Source organism: Cynocephalus volans, chromosome 12 (assembly GCF_027409185.1).
Source record: "Cynocephalus volans isolate mCynVol1 chromosome 12, mCynVol1.pri, whole genome shotgun sequence".
NCBI classification, from domain to species: Eukaryota; Metazoa; Chordata; class Mammalia; order Dermoptera; family Cynocephalidae; genus Cynocephalus; species Cynocephalus volans.
The window spans coordinates 103,084,221-103,102,940 of NC_084471.1; positions in this window are offsets into that span (position 1 = coordinate 103,084,221).

Genomic DNA, 18,720 nt, shown 5'->3' on the forward strand with positions numbered 1-18,720 from the left:
AAAATGCAGTCAGAGGAGAAAAAAGAAAAGAAAAAAAAAGAAGTATAAAAAGGAATAAAGAAAGCTCACAAGGTTTATGAAACAGCATCAACAGAACAAATTTTCAAGTCACAGAGGTCAAAAAGGAGAAGAAAAAGGTAAAGGGGTAGAAAGCTTACTTGAAATAGTATCACATGAAAAATAAGTACAATGTATAATGTTGAATATGCTAATTATCCTGATTTCAACATCACATGCTGCTCTCAGGTATTGATATTCAACACTGAACCCCACAGATATGTACAATCAACTGTATTTCCATAGAAAAATAAAACAATGATATTTTACTCTCAGAAAGTAAAAATAATATTCATTTGATCAAAAAAAATAGTAGCACAAAACTGTTCAATCCTGGTGAAATATGTAAATATCCAGGTACAGGAAGGTCAAAGGTCTCCAATCACATTTAATCCAAATAAGACCACTCTAAGACATATTACACTCAAACTTTCAAAACTTAAAGATGAAGAGAAGATTCTAAAAGCAGCAAGAGAAAAGAAGCAGATAATATGTAAAAGAATCTTAGAAAGGCTGCAGCAGATTCCTCAGGAGAAACTTTACAGGCCAAGAGAAAATGGGATGATAAATTCAAATCATTGCAGAAACAGAACAAAACGAAACAAAACTGCCAACCAAGACTACTGTATCCAGTAAAGGACAGATACAAAGGAGAGATAAAGATTGCAGACAAAGAAAAGCTTAGGGAGTTCATCATCTCCAGACCTGTCTTAATAAGAAATGCTAAAGGAAGTTCTTCAAATTGAAAGAAGTGTACGCTAATGAGTAATACAGAAACATCTAAAAGTGTAAAACTCACTAGTAAAATTATGTACACACATCAAATTTAGATTATTGGAATAATGTGATGGTGTTGTGTAATCACTTATGTACACATTTGCTTCACACCTAGAGGGCTTCATCCCAATTATTAACATTATTGCTGTCGCTGGTGTTTGCTTTTTAAGGGCACTCTGAAAACAATCTCCTCAAAACCTTCATTTCAAGTATTAAGCATTCTCTCTTTCATGTCCAAAATGTCCCTGTCCTGTACTAACTGTTTTATTCCCTGCCACATTCTTTTCTCTCATGTTAGGTCTTGGTCATAGAAGAAAGTTTCAGAGGTCTTTGGCTCTATTATACTTCTTATTCACCACTCTATGACATGACTTTATTCCTAGAAATGTATATTGCTATTATTATCATTAAAAATTACAATTTATTACATTATTATGAGATAGGAGGTGCTCAGTCCCCCTGGTTCGGGTTTCAGGCCTCTCCACTGGAATTTAAACTGCTCTACTAGGACTGAAAGCTCTATCCCTGAGTCCTGAGCTATGGTGGCCTGCAGCACCCATTTTTGGCACCAGCATGTGTAAACTGAGACCACAGGGTGGCAAACTTGTGTGATCTCACTTGCCAAGTACACTCAGTAAAAAGGAGTTTATCTCTTGAATGATGTAGATGGTTAAAAATCTTGATTCTCATTTGACTTTTACACAGGGCTCTTCAACTAAAAATCTTATGGGACAAAAGTCCTTAGCTAGGAGACAATAACCTACAGCTAGTGGGCAAAAGCCCAACTAATCAATTCTAATCAAGTATACATTGATTCTCAATTGATTTTTAGTATAGAGTGTTTAGGTAATGCATATATGGGACAAAAGTCCTTGGTTAGGAGACATCGGCAATGTCGACACCTAGCAGGCAAAAACCCATCTAATCAATTGTAGCCACTGTTTAGCAATGGGATTTTGTAGTTTGATTATTTAACATATTGATCGTTGTTAAAAGATGTTGAAAGGATCGCTGTAGGGAAAAATGTGAAAAATGATTGCATTTTTTATTCTCTGGATTTTTCCCCCAATATCATCATAACATTTCTCAGTCAATGGAATATGAATAGAATAAGTGCATGGGCAAAAAAGAAAATAAAAGTTGAAGAGACTGAAACCCATGGTTATTCAAACACAATTAAATACTGGATCTGCTATAGTTAGGGGGGAAGTTTCATGACACTTAGCTTTGTTTGTCCTTCAGCATTTTATAGACGAATGATGTTTCAAATGAATGGAGACTCTGATGTACATTGTTTCAGAGTGAATTCAATGACTTGGAAATGATTTGTATTCATGATGTGAAACCTACTACCCTTTGGTCATGTGGGGACACCCCTATGCCAAAAAGAGAATAAACTAGTAAGATTAGAATAAGACAAAAGCCAAATGTCTTTATTATGACAGAATTACCATCACAGATTCATTTGGAAAATTTTTCTGATTTATAAAATAAATAGCTTCATAATCATGGGGCCACAAAAGATTTTTAAAAAGTTGCTCCTTTGATTATTAAAAAATTTATAGTAAAAAAATAATCAAGTTAAATTCTGATTTCTTTTTAAAGACAACCTACACATTTTTTATGAAAGCACACACATTAAGGAGTAATTTATTTTGAATAGTTATATTAATAAAACAGCTTATAGAGCAATCAATAAGAGTGAAAATATATATTAATGTATTGCTAGGGTATCACAAAAATGCATTTCTGTTTTTTAAAAAAAATCATATTCTCTCTCTTTCTCCCCAAACCTTCTGTCTTTTTCTCCCTCTCCTCTTTCTCTCTCTCTCTTACAAAAATCAGTGAAATATTTACTGTAGAGTCAGGACAAACAGAAATTAGACAAATAGAGAGAAAGCACAGTAAAAGAAAAAAAGTGAAAACAAATTTTGAAGAATACACTAACAGGTAGTCTACTAATGGAATCCATTACACAATACATTTTGACTGACACACACAGGACAAATTTCAGATACATTGCAATTCTAACCTTTACTTTCCTGATGTGTCTGAGACAAGACAATTGTGAAAGAAAAATGAATTATATTTGGAATCTAAAACCCGACATTGAATATTTAGAACCTAATGATAGAGTGATTTTGGAATTTATCTACCTTCCAAACCACAAATTAACAAAAATTGGCCAAAATTTTCATAAATAACTCGTTCTACTACATGAAGTTTTCATTATATGTGAATGATACGTAGATAGGAAATATGAATTCCAATTTTTATTTATACAAATAGAGATTTATCAAATCCAATTTTTAATATAGGCATTGAACATTTAATGGATGTCAAACCAGAAATGTTTTTTTTAAAAGCTGTGTGTGTGTGTGTCTGTGTGTGTGTGTGTGTGTGTGTGTGTTATATGACACTAAATATATATTAAAACAATTTTCTATTGAGATTAAAGCCAGTGCCTTTCAATATTCTGCTGTAAAAGAAATTTGAAAATGAATCTTTGTCAGTGTGTTATGCCTATGGACATGTCAGTAAAGTAAGGTTATGCATTGCTTATCAATAGAGATGTGTTCTGAGAACTGCATTGTTAGGTGATTCTGTCATTGTGAGAACATTATACAGTGCACTTACACAAACCTAGATGGCATAGCCCACTACACACCTAAGCTATATGGCACAGCTATTATAATCTTATGTGACCACCCTCTTTGACCAAAACATCACTATGAGGTTCATGACTGCAACAGTGTGTGAACTTAAATTCCCCTGATACTCTTGTCAATATCATTTTCCGGTAACACTTTATATCTCTGATCTTGCCTTTCAGACAAGAAGGTAGTTTATGAATGAAGGTATATGTTATTCCAAATCATGCTTCATTAGAGCATTTATCTACTTCACTATGGAAGCTGAAGGCATGATAGAGAAATAGTATGGGGGTTAGATTCTTCATCCAAGCTGCTCTTCAAAGAGGTATTATTGTTAACTAATATTTAAGGTAATTAAACTCTTTCTGTTTATGTCTAGCTGATTTCTTTTAAAAGAGATTGGCTAGAAAGGCAAATGAATAGATCATTTCTTCTAAAGCACCATAATCTTTCTAGAAAAAGAAAATAAATTCAGTTTCTCAAGTCTTATGGTCAAAAAGCATAATGTATGAGACAACCATGAGAACAGTATTACAAACACTAAGGAAGAAAAGTATGATAGCAGCTACCACATATTATTAAGTTAGAAATTTTGTGTTCATTACCATATGTAATCTACACAACAATCTGCAAATTGAGAGTACCTGAGACTATCATCCAAGGCTAGTAAGAATTCAAATGATGCAGCCACTTTAAAAAACAATCTGCTAATTTATTATAAAGTGAAACATATACTTTTGTAAATAAGACTCAGAAATCTCTGTTACTTGGTCCAGAGAAGTAGCATATGTATGCATGTACACAGACTTGTATTCCAATGTTTACGGTAGCTATGTCCACAATATCTCCAAACTGAAAATACTCCAAATGTCTACCAACTAGAGACTGGATAAACTGACTGTGGTACAACCGTAGAAAGGAATACTACTCAGCGATGACTAAAACTCCCGATACACTGAAATGTGTGAACAGATCTGAAATATGTTGTGCTCAGTGGAGGAAGCCAAACTCAAAAGCACACATGCAATGTGATTCCACTCATCACATTCTGGGCAAAGGAAAATTACAAAAATGGAGAAAACATCTATTGTTGCCAGGACTGGAGGATAGAGGGAGGTTATTGACTACAGAGTGGTATAAAAGGACTTTTTAGAAAGGCGGAAATGATGTGTAGTTTGATTGTATTATCAAAATTGTATGTGTTTGACAAAATTCCCATAATTGGCACACATAGATAGTGGATTTTCATAAATTTATGTGAAAACATAATAAACTTAACAGTAAAAACTTTGTCATATAAATTACACTTTGCTTCATAATGGGGGGATAGTGACAAGAAGAAAGTATAAGGGAGTCTTCGGGGATCCTGGCAATGTCGTGCTTCTTCATCTTGGTCCTATCCACAGGGTGATGTTCTGCTTGTAAACTTCCATCGAGTCCTACAATTCTATTACACGCACTGTTCTCTGTGCACGTTTTCAACAATAATATTAAAAAAGATATAAGTCCTTATTTTTCTGTACATTTGTGAAGAAGTTCAATAAACCCCTTTGATTTAAAAGCACTTCAGCTTCTTTTTTTTCTTTATTTCTTTTTGGCATCTGGCCAGTACAGGGATGGGATCTTGGTCCTTGATGTTCTCAGCACTAAGCTGTAATCAAGTGAGGTAGCTGGCAAGCCCCTAAATGCCCTTTAAATGAGTCTTATCTTATTGATTCTCCCACTAATGAGACAGTTAATAAATATTTGCTATGCACTAATTTTATGTGTATATGACTCATGGCTTTAATATTTTGAAAATTGTAGTTTAGTGCATTTAGGTCTGTCAGTTTCTCTCAAATTCTTAATTCTCTTTCTTTACTTTAAATTCACATTTTTATAGCACTCCTTTCCATCTTCTGTCCTTTCGTGCTCTCTAGGGTGACTAGATTGTATTTTACTAAATACCTATTGACTACTTCCGATATTTTTATTTTTACTTTGATTTATAATTGTGAGTTCTATGAACCATCTTTTTGCACCTTACTCATGCCTAATCACTCATTTCAGATACATTTGATTTTCTTTAACCTTCAGTCATTTTTTAATGTTGTATTACATTGTTTTAAGATGTATTTAATATAGTATTCATTTGCTTGCTACACTTCATTATTTTGTGCTATGATGTTAGTAAAACATTAAAAACATTATTTGGTTACTTTTATCTATCTTTCTGCATTTAAATATCTTTAAATGGAGTTCAGCTGTGATCCTCTTGCTCCCTCCATGTTTAAATGTTATGGGAATCTTGAATATCAGAAGGGGTGCGTATGAAGTTGGTAATGCATAAAGGTTTATTTTTCCAGTTTCATGCTCAAGGAATCACTTTCATGATTTTATAACGCCCTTAAAAATGTTATTGTATAACTCTCAGAGCTGAGCTAGAGTCATCAGCACTTTCTACCTGTTGTTTCTTGAGCACCATAGTTAGACAGGTCTTGCCTTTCAAAGATGTCCTCTGTACTTTAGTCATTTTGTGTTGCTCTACAGTATGGTCTGAGACCTGCACCTTCCAGAATCCCACTCCCTTACTGGTCTTTTCTTTCCAGGGTTTCTGCTTTATACAATTGACATTCTCTCATCTTCTTCCTTAAGGTGAAGACCTGCCCTACTGAAAGGGATCATGTGCTGCATGTTTCTGATATCCTCAGTGACCCATAGCACCCATTCAGTCTTTCACAGTTCATTTATGACACCTTCATTGAGACTGGATGAGGGAGGGAGTTGCTATTTCCCTGCTCCTTGGAACATGTAAAGACTTTTCCATTTTTCTAAGTTGATTTTGCTGAATTAACCACTAAGTAAATTATCCCATCCTTTCAGCAGTGGATTTTGAAAATTCATGGGTTCTACATGTGATAGGTCTTGTTAAAACTTCCCTTACTGTGTTATTATGGTACCTGGAGCAAACCTGCTGATCCAACAAGATTATGCTGCTGTTGGGTGCCTTGACCTTTAAAACTCTTTTCTCAGTATTTAATAAAGATCTTTTTTTTTTGTATTTTCTTATTTATTTATATTAATTTATTTTCAATTGGCATGTGATAATTTTACATATTTATAAGGTACATAGTAATATTTTGATATACGTACATACTGCATTATGATCAAATCAGGCTTATTAGCTTATACATCAGTGCAAACACTTGGCCTTTCATTGCAATGAGAATATTTGAACTCCTTTCTTCTAGGCATTTGGAAATAGTCAATACATTATTGTTAATTATAGACTGCTAGCACTGCTGTAGAATAGTAGAAAATATTCTTTCTGTCTGGCTGTAATTCTGTATCCCTTAACCAAAGTCTTTCTATCTCCCACCCCTGTACACTTCCCAGCCTCTAGTGACCACATTTCTTCTCTTCACTTCTATAAGCTCACTTCTTTTAGCTCCCACATATGACTGAGAAAATGTGGTGTTTTTTCTTTCTGTGCCTGCCTTTTTTTCACTTAACATAATGTCTTCCAGGCTTATCCATGTTGTTGCAAATGACAGGATTTCATTCTTTTTTATGGCTGAATAGTATTCCATTGCGTGTATATACCACCTTTTCTTTAACCATTCATCTGCCAACAGACACCTAGGTTAATTCCATGTCTTGCCTATTCTGAATACTGCTGGAATAAACATTCAGGGTACAGGTATCTCTCTGGTATACTAATTTTCTTTTCTTTAGATAAATACTCAGTGTGGGATTGCTGGATCATATAAAGTTGTATTTCCAGTTTCTTGAGGAACTTCTATGCTATTTTTTGCAAAGACTGTACTAATTTGCATTTCCACCAACAGTGTATAAGAGCTTCTTTTCTCTCTGCATCTTTTCCAGCGTTTACTTTTTGTTTTTCGATAATAGCCATTTATAACTTGGGTGAGATGATATGATATCTCATTGTGGTTTTTGTTTGCATTTCCCTGATGATATAGTGATGTTGAAGATTTTTAATGTGCCTGATTATGGAGTGTAGTAACATTAATAAAGCAAATGTATTTCACAGGGCCTAGATTCCAAAGCCCTGTAATTTCAGGTATAGAATAACTTTTTAAAATTACACATGGGAATATTAAGCTTGCAAAAGACAGGAAACTTTCCCAAAGCTAAAGTCACTGTTGTAGATAAAAAATTGTAACACAGCAAAATTGCTGGCTTCAAGGGCAGATGTCCTTGGTGCAACTAAACCTAATGACTATTGTCATGACAATTATCTTACTGTTCTTTTTTTAACCACCTATGTTCCTTTTCTGTAATTTTCTGGCCTGGAGAATAAATACTGAGACAAGACCCCAGTTCAGTGTTAATTTTCCAAGGAATGCCTCTCTCTTGAGGCCTCATGGTAATTAACCCCTTCGGGGCTTCTCACTGCTCAGAAGAAATGGCCTTTGAGTAATCCTTTTGGCGTCTCCATCACCTTGGGGTAGAGGTGACACCCGTTGGCAATTTGTATGTATTGTTTTGAGAAATGTCTTTTCATGTTATTTGACTATTTTAAAATCAGATTATTTGTATTTTTGCTATTGAGTTGTTTGAGTCCCTTACTGGATATTAATTGCTTATTGAATGAATAGTTTGCAAATATTTTCTCAGATTCTGCAGGTTGTGTCTTCACTCTGTTGACTGTTTCCAACTGATTATTGACAAAGTTGCCAAGAACATACAATGGGAAAAGGACAGCCTCTTCAATAAATAGTGCTGGGAAAACTGGTTACCCATATGCAGAAGAATGAAAGTACACCTCTATCACATCGTATACAAAAATCAACTCAAAATAGATTAGACTTAAATGTAAGACCCCAAACTATATAATTAGTAGAAAAAAACAAATAAACAACAGCAACAAATAAACAACAGCAACAACAACAAAACAACCAACCAACCAAACAAACAAACAAACAAAAAAAACAAAGGCAAATGATTGAAAACACTGGTGTGGGCCAAATAATTTTAGAGAAGACTTCTAAAGCAAAGGTAGGATAAGAAAAAATAGCCAAATGGGACTATATCAAACTAAAAAGCTTTTGCACATTCAGAGAGTTTCTTTTTAATATAATTTTGTCCAAAAATAATTTAAAAAATCATCCACTTATATTTATTTTTCTGTTGCTCATTTTGCATTTGGTCATTCATTTGTTTGTTTTTTAGGAAGTTTTTGGGGGAAGTTTCTTGGCTTATTAATGAGACGCTTCTTTTTTTTTTTCTGCTTTTCTTGTATGTTTCACCCAATTTTATTTTTAGTATTTCTTTTTGTTGTTATTCTCTTATTTTGTAGCAGTGTTTACTCACATGCCTGGCCATCTGTGTTGTCTGCTCATCTTTAAAGTGGTTCACTGATGATTTTTCTTCACTTTATTCAGTTTTTTGCTCTGGTGTCACCTCAGCATGAAGGCACACTCTATACACTCTCTAAGATATGTCCAAACTTCATCACAACATTATACTTTATTTTTCTCCTCATCTTTGCTTCTCTTCATAGTTCTATAGTCCCTCAAATTATGTTTTAGTTTCTATCCCACATACATGTAGCAATATCTCCAAAGATTTTTTAAACAGGTAAATGAATTATTATGCAACTTATTTCATTCCTCCAGTCTTCAATTTGCCTATCTGTTACATGAGAAATTGAACCTTGATCTGTTGTTTCCAACCTGCTGTCATTGGGATCATCTGGAAATTAAAGAAAAGTAAAAATTCTGTTGGGTTCCTTTTGTTTACTAATGTTAAATTTCTCTATAAGGTCCTAAATACTTGTGTATGGGTGTATGCGTGTGTATGTTTTTGTATGTAGTGTTGTGTATGCCTTTTCATCTCAGTAAGTTATAGTATTCAAGATTCACAAAATTGCCTGACTCATGATGTCCTACAAAGCTTTAAAGTTTTTATGTGTCTCCATGTGTCTATAACATTTTTGTAGCTTTCTTATTATTTTGAATAATAACCTTCCAATAATCTCAAAAAAATTTTACTTTATTCACTTCAAATGCAGCAGTTTATAATTTGAAAAGCACAAGAGTATGATGTATTTAAAAAAATATAAATGCATCTGCCAGATTATTCTACAACAGATGTACAGTAATGTTAACTTATTATACTTTTACATATTTCATGACTTGTTACAATATTAAAATATTTACTGGTTCCTAGAAAAGTTAATTTATAACTCAGTGTCAGAGTTATCATATAAGGTCATGTCTCATATATTAAGATTTCTTATCGAGTGTTAAAATATATGTATTTTTCCCTAAGCCATCATTTTTAACTAGAGGCCAAAGAACTGCATTCAATCAATAAATATTAGCTCCCACTTATGAGTAAAGACACATGGTATTTCTCTTCTTTGCCTGCCTTATTCCGCTTAACATAATTTTCTCCAAGCTCATCCATATTGCTGAAAATAGCATTATTACTTAGAATGATAATCTTGCAATAAACTAAAAATGTATACTTTATTCACTTCAAATGCAGCTGTTTATAATTTGAAAAGTGCAAGATTATAAATGAATTTGAAAGATTGTAAATCCATCTGCCAGATTATTTCTGTAACAGACATATGGTAATGTTACTTTCTTATAGTTCACCATATTTCCCGACTTGTTGAAATATTAAAAGATTTACCAGCTCCAAGAGAAGTTAATTTATAACTCAGTGTCAGAATTATCATATAAGCAACCCACACACCTACAGCCATCGGATCTTTGACAAAGGCACCAAGCCTATACACTGGGGAAGAGAATGCCTCTTTAGCAAATGGTGCTGGGATAACTGGATATCAATACGCAGGAGAATGAAACTAGACCCATACCTCTCACCATATACTAAAACCAACTCAAAATGGATTAAAGAATTAAATATACACCCTGAAACAATAAAACTTCTTAAAGAAAACATGGGAGAAATACTTCAGGAAGTAGGACTGGACACAGACTTCATGAATACGACGCCAAACGCATGGGCAACCAAAGGAAAAACAAACAAATGGGATTATATCAAACTAAAAAGCTTCTCCACAGCAAAAGGAATAATTAACAGAGTTAAAAGACAGCCAAAAGAGTGGGAGAAATTATTTGCAAAATATACATCTGACAAAGGATTAATATCCAGAACATACAAGGAACTGAAACAATTTTACAAGAAAAAACAAACAAAAAAAAATGCTCAACATCACTCAGAATTTGCAAAATGCAAATCAAAACCACCCTAAGATAGCATCTCACTCCAGTTAGGATGGCTAATATCCAAAAGACTCTGAACGATAAATGCTGGCAAGGTTGCGGAGAAAAAGGAACTCTCATACATTGTTGGTGGGACTGCAAAATGGTGCAGCCTCTATGGAAAATGGTATGGAGGTTCCTCAAACAATTGCAGGTAGATCTACCATACGACCCAGCTATCCCACTGTTCGGAATATACCCAGAGGAATGGAAATCATCAAGTCGAAGGTATACCTGTTCCCCAATGTTCATCACAGCACTCTTTACAATAGCTAAGAGTTGGAACCAGCCCAAATGTCCATCATCAGATGAGTGGATACGGAAAATGTGGTATATCTACACAATGGAATACTACTCTGCTTTTAAAAAGAATGAAATACTGCCATTTGCAATGACATGGATGGACCTAGAGAGAATTATATTAAGTGAAACAACTCAGGAACAGAAAGAGAAATATCACGTTCTCACTTATTTGTGGGAGCTAAAAATAAATAAATAAATACACACACAGCAAAAAAAAAAAAAAAAATGGGTTGGGGGAGGAAAGAAGGCGCAACAATTACAATTCCTTGAAATTGACTCGACAAGCAAACAGAAAGGACATTGTTGGGAGGGAGAGGGGAGAAAGAGGAGAGAGGGAGGATTAGGTAATTGGCCACAATAATCAACCACATTGTATATTGACAAAATAAAATAAAATTTGGAAGAAAAAAAAAGAATTTTCATATAAGGTCACTTTTCATATCTTAAGATTTCTTATCTAGTGTTAAAACGTATACATTTTTTCCCTAAGGCATCATTTTTTAATAGAGGCCAAAGAACTGTATTCAGTCAATAAATATTAACATGTAGTGCATTATCCCAGAACCATTTAATCTTTCATTGTTGGGTAAATCATTATGTTGCTATTATGAACCAGAAGATATTTGGGGCATTTCTTTGAGCATCTCCTGGGGGTTTCCTCAACAGGTAAGTGGATATAAACAACCTAAATGAAACATACTTGTAATGTACCTAAACCTGAATTTACTGTTCCATAGGTAAAAACAAACAAACAAAACATTTCTGATCATTTGCATAATATTTTAGGACCGAGAACTTAATATTTTAGGGTCTAATATCTTATGAAATCCCTAGTACTAAACACTTAGATGGCACTTATTGTGTGGGTAAATAGAATATGTTTATTAAACCTGATTTAGGCAGAATCCTATCAACGGATCGAAAACCAACACTTATTGACAACAACAGCAACAACAAAATATTAGATTGATATTTGTAGAGGTAAACAGAAGTGTCCCAAACAGAGTACATGCTTTTATTTCCCTGTTGCAGGAAAATAGACCAGTACAAATAAGAACAATCAGAAAAACGTATGTCCAGAGAGCAAGGAAATATTTGACCTACTTAACTGTCTGAGGGCAGATATTTTAACATAATGAGTAAAGCAATCAATATTTTAAGTTCATTTCCCTAGCTATATAATGTAGAAGCCACTTTATGTTGCTACTTATTTTATATTTCTCTAGTTTTTCTGGTTTAAAACATAGCCAAATACATTGAAAATTGCATTTTGTTATACTTCACTGGGGTGCCAGGAGGACAGTTATCTCCAGAATGAAGCTGCAGCGTCATAGGAGGCAGGTGTAACACGGTGAACAGCGCATGTGCTGTGACGGAGACCTGGGATTGAGTCTTCTCTCTGGTGCTTATTTTTTCTGAGAGCTGATATAAAGGTGAAATAAGGTAAAATGCACAACATTTAACTCCTGCAGTAAATAGTAATTAGGTGGCTGTTACTATTTCTCTTCTCCTTTACAAACTTAGTGCTTCATTTTCTGCCTTCTTTTACAATTGTATTTTTAGAAGTATTTTACATTATTTATAAATGTTTATTCTAGGTAATTAAATCTTTAAGAACCAGTCCTATACTCCTTGTAACTCTAAGTTTTTAATATGGGCTAATATCGATTTCGTCAGACCCGATGCCATTTTCCTTTTGTCATCTGAAAGAAATGGTGGTTTTAAAGAAATTAACTGAAGAACTGAACATTATAATGTTTCACTATCTTATTTACCAAAGCAATATTAATCCCACTGTAATGTGGCAAATGAGATCGTGGTGACTAGTTGTGTACATTTAGGGGAGAGGGGAATCAACAGATCACACAATTCACAAAACTTTTTAATTCTAGAATCCAGAATCACAAAGAATGGTCAAAACAAAAACCATAATCTTAATATTATTCAATAGATCTAATCCTGATAGGAAAATGTCCAAGTGCATATTAATAATTATAAAATAAATGCATTACATGTAGCTAAGGAATGAAATATCTGGCTCAAGTCTCTGGTCACATAAATGTTTCAATGATTTACTTATAAAATTAATTTTGTGAGCAAATAATTTCTATCTTTTTTTTAGAAATAACATATCTGATTACAAAAGTTCACTTATATTGGTATTTTAGACTAACTTATCACCAAAACATGAGGTGTTTAATGGAAATTGCTCTCAATATTTATTATTTGATATATTTAATTATTCTGCCTCACTCTACCTTACTGTGCCTGTTTGGTCATTTAAAATTATTGCTATTTTAAAGAAGAGTAAACTTTGAAGAGAAAGCTTAATATCACACACACACAGCTTTTAATAATAGAGCAGGGTGATGAACACATACTTTCAGATTCCAAATTTATGTCACCTTCTTTGTACCAGCTATACTTTTGAAATAATGGCAATAATTGTATTGGTGCTGATATTTTTCTTATGACTCATAATTACATTTTAAAATAGATTTATTCCATTATATTCATAAAATTTTTCTATTTTTTAAAAATTCTGCCTTTATCTCACCTACTAACTATCTTTTCTCCCTCCTTATGTTACCCCTCCCAATGGCAGTTTTAGAAGAAGAAAGAACGTAATGGGGGAAGGGTTTCCTATCCATTCATTAAACAATTTTTTAAATTAAAAGACATATTTTTAATGTGTTAGAACAATTCCAAAATATTAAGTTAATTAGTGTAAGTGGTTTGAGTGTTCTTGTTCTAATTTTGTCTTAACTTTTATTTACCATGCATATGATTTAACCTAAAATATGCCTTCTCTGGTACTTCTTTTGAGTATTGCTTAGTCAACCTGCCTTTATTCTTTCCAATAATTCCATGGAAATGTTTTTTTTCTGATCCTGACATTTCTTCCATGTAATCCTGACTTTACCTTTCCCATAAGATTGCTGATCTATGGTTTCCTTCTCCTTCCATCACTATTCCTAATCCAAATGGCTCTCTCTTGTACTGATGGAATCCATGTCGATGTATTGAAATTGCAGCCTGAAATACACTATGAATGTATATAATGTATTATTTACAGCAGATTACATGCCCTCACTATTGACCCAAATTTCCTATAGGTGGATATACAACAAATCACAAATTAATAACTAATAAAATCTATCCTCCAACTAATACTTTGAATTCATATATAGATAACTCATTGACTAATTTGTTTAAGCATGATACTAAGCAAGAAGTGTATTTCTTTTATTTCTTCTAACTTTAATTTTTTGCTGATTTTTACTTTTAAATGTTAAAATTTATGTCTAGGTGTAAAGATTGTTTACTTTCATTAATATTTTTCATTACTGTTTTTATGAGCTACTTTGTTACATTTAGATAGTAGCCACCTTGTTGATATTACAATGAATCTATAATCAACAGTATATAATCAAGTGTAATACTTTGAAAGAAAAGTCATATTTATTAGTTTTTCTTCAAAATGATTCTTCCCACTTGCCACAGTTTTTAATGGTAGAAAAATAAAGACTATGAAGAATTTAAATTTCCAAAGCAGTACAAATGACCACATATCTAGCCAAAAAGTGCAATATAGTGCTAGGTATTTGAGAAAAAAAATTGAATGAAACATATTGTCATGCATTTTTCACATTTGATCATTGTCCATCTTCCTCCAAAAATCTTGATTAGTTCTATTTTTAAAAACTTGATAGAATTAGAAAATTTGTAGAGTCTACATCATAAAAATGTACAACCCAGGAAGATGGTACTGTGTTAAAACAACCTAATTTAGCATATTCTATATTTAAAGTTATTTTAAAGATTTACTTTTATTAACATATTTTGTCCTTCAGTATTTACTTCAATGTTGTAAGATAAATATTAATGGCATATATGTAGAGATGAGTAAATTATGTCTAGTGATTTCACTCAATAGCTAAAAGATCTAGAATTCTGACATTCTGTTCCAACGTTCTGTCCACCGATGACAAAGAATCAAACACTGAAGTGTTTGGTTGTCAGAAGAAATATATTTTCAGTGATTCACTTGGTAGTTCAAAGGGATTTAATATGAAAGTAGCTAATAGAATTAAGTGGTGAATTAACCAGTTGACTTAGTGGTTTAAGAAATGACATGTGCTGGGTCAATGAGGACACACCCATGTCTTCCATTTGATTCTGCTGTGAGTGGCATCAACATGTCATCCACTGACTTGTCACTGTCTCCTGCTCCACAGCTGGGAAATTATTCATGGCCCAAAAAATAAACATGAGACAAAATTTACGTTTTCTTCTGTCACAATACTGTTCATCCTTGTCACAGTAATATGAATTCCTGGTTCTACAGCAGATTGCCTTTGACCTCGAACTGGAAGCCAGCTCTCTTGAGTCTCTAGACTGCTGCTCCACCATGAAGATTTTGGGGTTTTGGATTTGCCAGCATCCTAATTCCTTAAGGCGAACATCTTCTGTCTGTCTGTCTCTCTCTGCCTGTCTCTCTATCTATATATGTATACATATAAGGGTACTTCAAAAAGTTTATGGAAAGATTTGTATTATCATATAATTCTATTCTTCCATGAAGTTTTGAAGTACTCTCATATATACATGCACACACACACACACACACACACACACATTCAAATCTTATTTCTTCTGTTTATTCTGGAGAATCCTGACTAAGACATGATTTGTCCCAGGGTCTTTGGACCTTTCTGGACCTATCGTTGATGCGTTACTTAATTTTAGAAAAGACTTGGTCATTGTGTCTTTAATATTTCTTCTGCTCTATTTGATCTCAATTATTATTATGAAACTCTAACTACATGTATATTAGATTGGTATGTTCCAGCGTTTGTAGGACCTGTTTTTATATGTTCTTTTTTCTTTTTATTTTCCTGCTCAATTTATATAGGTTCATCTTTAAATGGATATGTTCTTTCCTCGTGTATACTGAAACTACTAATAACTGTTGAAAGTAATTCTTTGTTTCAGATGTGTGTGTGAACATATGTTTTTATTTCTACCATTTCAGTGGACACATCTTCATATTTTCTATTTCTGATAAAATTTTTTGCATATTCATGAGAGTTGTTTACCTTCTCCACCAGAATTTTTAATCTGGTAATTGTCAATTCTCTTTAGTGAGAGACCACTTGTATTAATTTGAAATTTAATTTGAAATTCAAACTTTGAAAGACCACTTTTTAAATTTAAAATTTATTTTATTTTATTCTTTTAATCGAAACATAATTTATTATAAATGTTTGTGGGGTACAGAGTTGACTATCAACAGCTGTGTGCAAAATGTTGTAGTCAAATCAGGGTAATTAGCATATTCATCATTTAAAAAGGTAATCAATCATTGTGTCCACTGAACATTTGGAGACCAGTTTTATTTGAACAAGTTGTTTTATTAATCATCCTCATGAGTACTCGTTATGGGCCTGCAGAAAGACCTTGAGAGTAAATACAAACCATTTCATTCTAGATCTGTGTGCTTTTCCTAATAGGCCAAATTTGGTTTAATAATTCTTTAAAAGTTAGTTGATTTTATCTTAGTAGCTTGTACAGTGACAACATCTTTCTCCTGACATTTATCAAAGGCACAGTGTGATGTGTTTAGAAACATATATATTGTGTAATGATTAAATCAAGGTAATTAACATATTCATCACCTCAAACATTTATTATTTCTTTGTGGTGAAAGTATTTAAAATCTTCTCTCCTAGGTATTTTGAAATATGCAATATATTATTGTTAACTAACAGTAATATATTGCATATTTCAAAATAATCCTCAGGGAAATGCAAACAGTGAGATACCACTTCACCGAGTTAGAATGACTATTAATAAAAAGAAAATAATTAATAATTTCTTATAGTTAGGCAGAAATAGTTATAGTCACATGAGTTTCCCTTTCTCCACATCCTCGCCAAAATTTGTTATTTTTTGTCTTATTGATAAAAACCATTTTAACTAGGCTGAAGTGATATTTCACTGTGGTTTTGATTTACATTTCCCTGATAATTAGTGATGTCGAGCTTTTTTTTTTTTTTATATATATACCTATTGGCCATTTGTTTGCTTTCTTTTGAGAAATGTCTCCTCAGTGTTTTTGCCCATTTTTAATTGGATTTTTCTTGTATTGTGTTGTTTTTCTTTTTTAATTTTACAATTTTTGTAATGTTGAACTTTCAGAAGGAGAGAATAGACCGATAGTTACTAGAAGTGGGAAAGGGGGAGGAAGTGAAGGGGAAATCAGGAGTAATTGGGTAAGGAACACAAAAAGTAATTATGATATTAAATGATGAACATGTTAATAATACTGATTTGATCATCAGATACTGTACACGGATACTGATAGTCAACTCTGTACCCCATAAATAAAAATAATTTTAAAATAATAAAATAAAATAAAAAGTTTATGGAAAAAAATTTCAAAAAATAAAAATCTAAAGTAGTTCAAGAAAAGAGTTTTTGGAAGAAGAGAAGGTTAATCCTTGCAACGAACTTGGGTCAGGTCTTCTCCTTGTCCAGTTAGGTGTGGCTAGAAAGGTGCGGTCCATGGGGCTAGATGGATGCTGAGTCCACCTTTTCAACAGTAGCTGTGAATGATGCTTCATAGGAGGAGTGAGGGCCTGGCTGGGTGCCCCAAGAATTTCTCACCACCGTCTGCTAATCCTACAACTTAGGTCGCATCTCTAAGCTAAGTCCCCTTCTTTCTAAAATGCTAGAAGGAAAATACAGACATAGAAGGAAAACAAAAAGCAAAAAACTTTCAACTATTCCCAAACATAGAGTTCAGAAACATCTTCAAGAGGGTTTGCAATATAATACAGGAGTTAGGAGTGTGCGTTCTGGAGTTAGATTGCTTGGGTTCAAATCATAGCTCTGCCGCTTACTGTAGAACTGTTAGTGATCCACTTCAACTCTGTGTCTAAGCTTTCTCATCTCCTTAAAATGGGTATAAGAATAATAATACCTAACTCATAGGATTGTTATGTAGATTAAATGAACTAATTTAACATCTGTATGCCAATCTATAATCTATTTATCATCTGTCTACCTTATTTTTATTTTAATTTTTTATTGATTAAATATTTTCATTTCTCGAGGATATTTACATTTTAACAGAGAAGGAATATAAAAATGAGTAATACAAAGAATGTCTTAATAATGATGGAATTTGCCTAAACTGACCATTCCAGAGTGATATATTTTGTTTGTTTGTTTGTTGTTTGTTTGTTTTTCTTAATTTTATTTTGTCGATATACAATGTGGTTGATTATTGTGGCCCATCACTGAAACCTCCCTCCCTCCTCCCTCTCCCCACTCCCTCCCAACAATGTCCTTTCTGTTTGCTTGTCATATCAACTTCAAGTAATTGTAGTTGTTATGTCTTCTTCACCCCCCCCCCGGTTTGTGTGTGTGTGTGTGTGTGTGTGTGAATTTATATATTAATTTTTAGCTCCCACCAATAAGTGAGAACATGTGGTATTTCTCTTTCTGTGCCTGACTCGTTTCACTTAATATAATTCTCTCAAGGTCCATCCATGTTGTTGCAAATGGCAGTATTTCATTCAATTTTATAGCTGAGTAGTATTCCATTGTGTAGATATACCACATTTTCCATATCCACTCATCCGATGATGGACATTTGGGCTGGTTCCAACTCTTGGCTATTG